General features: G+C 35.4%; 1 pseudogene; it reads right to left on the reverse strand.

Moving 5' to 3' along the window:
• Positions 1-309: 309 nt before the first annotated feature.
• Positions 310-7797, reverse strand: LOC143401858 (large ribosomal subunit protein uL11 pseudogene; annotated as a pseudogene).
• Between the last annotated feature and the right edge of the window lie 735 nt (positions 7798-8532).

Raw genomic sequence — 8532 nt, forward strand, 5'->3', positions numbered from 1 at the left:
TAGAGGTATTCAGAGAGGGAAGTGAGAGAACAGAAAAGTTAAACTTACCCTCGTTTGCTATTTTTCCCCAAATAGGCACTACCCAGGTCCCTCTGCCTGAATACAGGGAGACTATAGCACGCCAGACCCTCTCCCATTCCCAGCAGCTAATGTGAAGCTGAGGTTGGCATGGAAGGCAAAACAGGGTGAGCTTATTTTTCACATATTCCATCAACTGCATAGTCATGAGTTACAGATATAGTCCTTCATTTTTTTTGGGGGGGGTGTAGTCTGCTGATTGTGTATTGAAATATTTTTCTTTGTGATTAACTACCATCTCTGCACCACTGTTGACATTTCTATGACGTCACGAGGGTGATAGCCACCAACACTGCAGCTCCAATCCTGAGAAGTTCCCAGGATCTCTTTCATCTTTTTTGAGAGTTCTCTGGCCAAAGATCACTGCTGCATCTTTTGAGTAATGTTGACAATCTCATCTAAAATGATATTTCTACTGTTTAATGTTTTTCTGTTCTTTTTTGTCTCTTGGTTTTTCTTTGAGGTCTTCGATGACTAGGGCAAAGGCAGAAGGCACCACCTCAGTTTGGGCCAGTTTGTTCTGAATGCTCAGTTTCACTGTGATCCTCAGACTCTTCTGTTCACTGGTTGCCTTGGTGATGTTATTACCATCCTTTTTAGGATACAGTACCGGGGGACCAATCTTGAAGGTCAGTGCAGACATGACACTTCACTACTGGTGCACCTGAGGTATATGACTTCAATTTTGTTGGGGATGAATTTGGGCATTGTATTGGATGCATCTGGTGTTGGATGAACCTGGAGGTGGGACAAATAAAGAAAGTATCATCTTGGATTCCCTTAAATCAAAACCCAAAAGTGAACATCTTTTATATAACACATATATCACAGTGAAATTTTTTAATTAAGTAATCAAACTGCTGGGGGATAGAAAGCAAATATTTGTATCTACTCTATATCAGGTGCTTTCCCAATTGACATTATTTACTTTTGTGTTAACATGGTTTTAATTACACAGAGAATAAATGAACACATGCTCATTACAAAAAGCAATTATATATGACTTCAATTTATAGATGAGACCACTAATTTTCAGGGAGGGTGAGCCAGTTTGGCATATGGTAAACACAGGATTTGAAGCAGATTTACTTCCTTATCAGAAGAGCCTCGTAGGTAACTTAAAGAAGCTATAGATATTCTAGTGTGGGTGAGAGGAAGGTGTGGAGTGAGAGCTGCTTTTGTAGAATAGGAACAATACAGGGCAGGGCAACGTACAGTGGAGAAATGGGGTCACCACTGCCACTTAGTACTATGCTAACTGTCTGATACTTCAGTCTTCCTGTTTCTTGGCTAGATATGTGTCTTTTTTTGTTGTTGTTAATAATCCTTGTTTTGTGAAGCCAAGTCAATAAAGAAGGGGTATTTTTATTTTATTTTTTGAGGAGCTGAAGATGAATCCAGGGCCTTAGACGTATTAGTCAATTGCTCTACCATTCAGCTGTATCTCTAGCCTGATAGGGCATTTTTGAGCTATAAAGTAGTATATGTTAATACTTCTACAAATAAAATATATACTGTTTGATATGTATAAGAGTGCAGAGCAAAAGTGGAGACTTTGGAGGATGTGCTAGTCAGCTTATCATCATTGTGATCAAAATACCTGACAAAAACAACTTAGAGAGATAAAGGTTTATTTTGGCTACCGTTAGAGAGGTTCAGTTCATGATCTACCAAATCCATCGCTCTGGGCCTAGGGTAAAGCATAACATGGCACAAACACATGGCAGAGCAAAGTTCATGTCTGATGGGAACTAGAGAGAAAGAGAGAGAGAGAGAAAGGTGGGGGTGGGGGGGGGAGAGAGAGAGAGAGAGAGAGAGAGAGAGAGAGAGAGAGAACGCAAGGAGCCAGGGATAAGATAGAAATCCCAAAGCTGAACCTGAACTACCCTGAAAAAAAGCTGGAGAATAGGAGATTCTAGCAGAGAAGTCTCTCAGGAGGACAACAGGCCAAGTCAGCAGATGGGGAAGCTTGTTTTCAAGATCAAGGATCTGGTACTCCAGCTGCAAGCTACTCTACAGATGAACCCAAGAATGCGGAAGTTCTGAAGTGCTGGGAATCTGCAGAGGCACTAAAAGTTCACAGGGTAGAGACACTGTTTGCTGAATTAAACTCAGCCAAGAGACAGTGCACCTTGCCCCAAACACAAATACTTTACTACAAAGAATAGTAGAAAAAAAAAAAAAACCTTCATAAACTAATGATCAGGATCCAAGTAGGAATGGCTGAAGGCTATGTATGGGGGTGCTCAATCTAGATAACTCAAGGACACACTGACAAGAGAAGGCTATGCCCTAAAAAGGCTCACACATAGAGTGGAAGAGATATTCATCCCAACAGATACACAAAACTCAGCACAGAAATACTAGAAATATGAAAAAAAAACAACAAGGTAACACACAATGTCTCCTAAAGTTTATAATTCACCAGAAACTGACTCCAAAGATATTTGAAGTGAATGAAATATCAGATAAAGAACAAAAGAATGATTATAAAAATGATTGATGAGCCAACAAAAACAATTGCGTGAATTAAGGAAGTTAGTCCAAAATATGAATTAGAAATTTAATTGGAATTTGTGCTAAGAAATCAAAATTAATTCCAGTTGGCTTAACTCTAAATGTGACTCAACCTTTTTCTCTTGAAGCTTTTAAAATTCTATCCTTGTTCTATATATTAGGCATTGTAATATGTGAAGGTGATCTGGCTGTGACATCTGTCATCCCATTGATCACCAGGCTTGATTCAGCTGATCTGGCTAAGTGGGTGTCCCTTTTCTCCTTCACTGCTCTACATGCATCCCTCCTGAAGCTGCAAAAGTGGTCAAAGAGGATGACCTTCTCTGATAGAGGAGGATCATTCTTCTGTCAAGGGTACATGAGTAGCTGTGCTCCCCTGCTAGAACCTCCAAACAAGCTCTCCAGGTCCAAATAAGCAGAAACTACAGAATTCATAATTACTAAGTAGCACTACAGAAAATATTTAAAGAAATACTTTATACAGAAGAAATAAAAAAAAACAAACTGAGAGCTCACAAATGGACATTTGAAGATCAGCTAAGCAAATAAGAAACAGGGCCAAATGGAACACTGGATATAAATCAAAATGACAGGAATTAAAAAACGTTTCTCTATAACAACATTGAATGTAAATGGTCTCACTTTTCCAATTAAAAGATATAGGGTGGCAAAATGAATTAAAGAACAAGACCCAAGTAATGTTGTTTGCATGAAACTCACCTTACTAGCAAAGACAGCCAGCAGCTGAAAGCAAAAGGATGGAAATTGAAATACCATGCAAACAGAGCACTCAAACAAGAAGGAATAGCTGCTCTCATATCTAACAAAGAAGACTTCAAGCCAAAATTATTCAGAAGAGTTGAAGTTCACTTCATACTGGTAAAGGGAATAATCCAACAAGAAGATTTAATAGTAAATATTTATGCCCCAAATGTAGGCATAACTAATTATATAAAAGAAAAACTACTTGAATTAAAGCTTCAGATAGACCCTAGTACAATAATACTGAGTAATTTCAATACACTTCTCTCTCCAATAATTGTGGCATTGATACACAAACTCAATAAAGATACTTTGGGTCTAAAATATTAATGAAATGGGGTTAACCAACATTTTATTTATTTTAAAACATTTTGTTTGTATTTTTAGACTATTTTATCAAACAATAACTGAGTGTGCTTTCTTTTCAGCTGCTGTGGAAACTTCTCAAAAAATGACCATATTTTAGACCACAAAACAACTCTTAGCAAAAAAATCAATATAACGGTTTCATTTTATCAGATCATAATGCAATGAAATTAGACCCCCCGACAAAAAAACCTACAGAAAGTATATGAACATATGGATATTAAACAGTGCACTTTTAAATGATGGATAATAGAAGAAATCATAGGGCAAATTTAAAATTATTAGAATCAAATAAAAATAGTGATACAATACTGGAACCTCTGGGAAACTATGAAGACACTTTTCTAAAAGGAAGGTTTATAGCTATGAATGGATACATAAGAAAATCAGAAAGATCCCAATAATGCATTCCAAAGCTCTTGAAAAACAAGAACAAACCAATTACAAAACCAACAGAAGAAAAGAAATAATTAACATTGAAGCTGAAATAAACAAAATTGAGAATAAAAATGCAACACAAAGGATCAATGAAACAAAAAGTTGGTTCTTTGAAAAGATAAACCAGATTGATAATCCCTTAGTCAAACCAACCAAAAGAAAAATAAAGAAAACCCAAATTAATGAAATTAAAGATTTAAAAAAGAGAAATCAACAAAGGCATCACAGAAATCCAGAAGATCATTAGGGACTATTTTGAAAATTTATACTGCAATAAGTTGGAAACGTAGAAGAAATAGATATATTTCTAGATGCATATTACATGCAAAAAATGAATCAAGAGGACATAAAAAAATCTTAAACAGAATGATAACTATCAAGGAGATAGAAGCAATAATAAAATGACTTCCAAAAAAGAAAAACTCAGGACCAAATAAAGTCTCAACTGAATTCTACCAGAACATTTAAAAAAAAGAACTAACGCCAATGCTCCTCAAATTATTACATGAAATAGAGAGGGATGGAACACTTCCAAATTCATTCTATGAAGCCAGTATCACACTCATACCAAAACCAGATAAGGACACCCTAAGAAAAGAATACTAGGTATCAATATCCCTGATGAACTTGGATGTAAAAATGATTAATAAAATATTAGAAAATCATATTCAACAACATTGTAAGAAGATGACACATCATGACCAAATTAGTTTTATCCCAGTGATGCAAGGATGGTTTAGCAAATGCTAATCAATGAATGCAATTTACCACATATATAGAATTAAGGACAAAATCCCATAGTCATCTCAATGGACACAGAGAAAGCTCCTAACAAAATTTAGCACTTATTCATGATAAAAAACCCTGAAGAAACTAGGGATAGAAGGAAATTGCCTTAACACCATGAAAGGTATATATAACAAACCAAAGCTAACATCATAATAAATGGGGGAGAACTGAAAACATTTCCTTTATAATCTAGGACAAGAAAAGGATATTCATTCTCACCACTCCTATTTCAATATAATACCAGAAATTCCAGCCAGAGCAATTAGGCAAGAGAAGGAAATAAACAGATAAAAATAGGAAAGAAAAAAGCAAATTATCACTGTTTGCATGTGATATGATCCTATGCTTCAAATATACAAAAAGCTCCACCAGAAGATGGCTACACTAATAAGCAAATTTAGCAAAGTAGCAGTTATAAAATCAACATGCCAAAATCAATAGTTTTTCTATACACCAATAATAAATCTGCTGAAAAAGAAATAAGGAAAAAAATCCATTTTCAATAACCTTGAAAAAAAACACCTAGGAATAAATATGTCCAAGGAGGTAAAAGACCTCTACAATGAAAACTATACAACGTTGAAAAAAGAAATTGAAGACACAAGAAGATGGAAAGACCTCCCATGTTCATGGATAGGCAGAATTAATATTATTTAAAAGACCATACTACCAAAAGCAACATACAGATTCAATGCAATCCCCACCAAAACTAGAAAAAACAGTCCTAAAATTCATTTATATGACTAAAAGACCCAGATTATTCAAAATAATTTTAAGCCAAAAAAGCAATGCTGGAGAGGCATCATAATACCCGACTTCAAGTTATGCTACAGAGCTATTGTAACAAAAATTGCTTTAGTGGTATAAAAACAGACACATAAACCAATGGTACAAAATAGAAGACACAGAGACAAACCCATATATCTACAATCATCTGATCCTTGACAAAAGTGCCAAAAACATACATTTGAGAAAAGATAGCTTTTAAACAAATGGTGCTGGGAATACTGGTTATCCATTGGTTATCACTCTGCAGAAAAGTCACCTTGAAATGAATAAAAAACCTAGGAATTAAACCAGAAACTATGCAACTCCTGGAAGAAAACATAGGGTCAACCTTTCAATATATAGGTGTAGGCAACAGTTTTCTCAATAGAACCCCTAAAGCTCAGGAAATAGTGGTAAGAGTTAATAAATAGGATGGCATCAAATTTTAAAAGCCTCTGCACAGTAAAACAAGAATTTGATGTGAACAAAAACCTACACAATGGGAAAAAAAATCTTTGTTAGCTTCTTTGCCGATAGAGGATTAATATCCAGAATATTAAAAAAAAAAAAAAAAACTTACACCAAAATAAACTAAATAGCCTAACTGATAAATGGGCAAATAAACTAAACAGACATTTCTCAAAAGAAGAAATACAAATGACCAATAAATGTAGGGGAAAAAATGTTCAATATTGTCATCAGTTAGGGACATGCAAACCAAAGTACACTGAAATTTCATCTCATTCCAGTTAGACTGGCAGTCATCAAAAATATAAATAATAATACATGCTAGAAGAATGAGGAGAAAAATAATATACTTTTACCCAATGGGTGGAATTGTAAATTTCTACAAGCACTATGGAAATCAGTATGGAGTTTTCTCAAAAGACTAGGAATGGAACCACCATATGATCCAGCAATACTACTCAGTATTTATCCTAAAGAATTGTTATCATGATGTAGTGATACACAGATACCCATGTTTCTAACATCATGACTGACAATAGTCAGACTATGGAACCATCCTAGGTGTCAATGGATGAATGGATAAAGAAAATGTGTTATATAAATACAACAGAGTTGTATTCAGCCATAAAAAAAGAATGAAATTATGTTATTAGCAGGAAAATGCATGGAACTGAGAACATTATGTAAGTGAAATAAGCCAAACCCATAATGTCAAGGGTTGTATATTTTCTCTCAGTTGGAAGCTAGAAAGGAAAAAAAAAAAAAAAAAAAAGGTCAGGTGTGGGGTATCTCATTAAAATCATAGGGAGATCAGTAGAGGAAAGGAAAGGAACCAGGGTGGGAGGAGAGGAGAGAAAGAGGTAATACTGGGGAATGATCTTGACCAAACTATATTGTTATAATGTGTCCATGTAACAACTAATCCCATCATTATGTACAACTATAATGAACCAACTTTTTTAAAAAATGAAAAAAATAAAACCCAAAGACATGTTTGGGATGACATCACTTCCTTTAGCCCCTCCTGCCTATAGTTAGTCCATTCAAATTTTTAGTTCATGAAATGCATCCACTGAGCAGGTTATAGCTCTCATAGTTTAATCATTTCACCTCTGAATATTCCTGCGTTAACCCAGGAGCTTATGAGGGGCACTTCAGACAACTATTTTGCAGTGTGTAATTGATACCTAAGGAAAAGGGAAAAAAAAAAAAGCATCTAAAACGATTGAGTAGGGCTGGGATGTAACTCAGCGGCAAAGCACTTGCCACACATTCACAAGGGCCTGGGTTCAACCCCCAGTTCCAAAAAAGACAAAAAAAAAAAAAAAGAAGAAGAAGAATCCCCCTCCCCCCCCCCGCCCCGGGGAAGTTGGGAGTCACTAAAGATACTGATTTCACATTTACCTGTTCTTGTTCTTCAGATTTTGTGCTTCTCAAGTCAGATACTAATTTCCCACTGGCTGTACTAAGATGAACAATGGTGATCCTTACCAAGGCATTTGGGAGACAGCCCACTGCCCAGGAAGGTTTTTGTACCAACAAGAAGCTCACCTGGGGAACAGGGTCCAAGTCTGGTGAACCAGGTACTGTCAGATCTAAATCATTGGCCATGTCACAAAAGTGAGTACCTGGGAATCATTCTCACCAGGAAAATTCAACAAGCTTTAAAAAAGACACAGGTGGTCCTTTTCAAAGCAAAAGAACAGCAATACAATACAGAGAACGTAAACAGAGCTTTCAAAGAGTAAAATAGGGTGCAATTATTTTTCTTTGCTTTACTTTAAAAGACTTCAACAAAGAATTCCTTTGAATATGGAACTGTCTCAATGTTCATAGATGTTCCTAAGCGTTCATAGGTGTGGAACCACTTGATTGAGAGCCAGATGGAAACACCCCAGAATGAGGTACTAGGATTCACTGTTAAAAGAAGATAAATCAGTGAAGAAGATAAAGGATTTTTAAGAAGACAATTTCAACTGAAAGGGCTGATTGCCATACAACGTGCAAAAATAAAGCTTTTTGTCAAGTTTCAGTAATTCATTCTTCATTGAAAATGAGTTATTTTTATACTGAATACCTAGAAATGTGAGGATACATTTATGGCAAACTGGGAGAATTGTCAAAGAATTTTTATGTGTATAATTATAGTTTCCTATACTTATAAGTATGCAACTATCTTTATAGAATTCTTCATGTATTTAATGACTTCCCATATACTGCAACAGATATTTCTAATCCGTGGAATTTGAATCAATGTCTTCTATTTAAGTTACTCTTTCACGTTTCTAGTTTTATGTCTGTCAGTATTTATTTATTTATTAAATTTTATTTTTTGTGCATTTGGTG

Source organism: Callospermophilus lateralis, chromosome 6, assembly GCF_048772815.1.
Source record: "Callospermophilus lateralis isolate mCalLat2 chromosome 6, mCalLat2.hap1, whole genome shotgun sequence".
Taxonomy (NCBI): Eukaryota; Metazoa; Chordata; class Mammalia; order Rodentia; family Sciuridae; genus Callospermophilus; species Callospermophilus lateralis.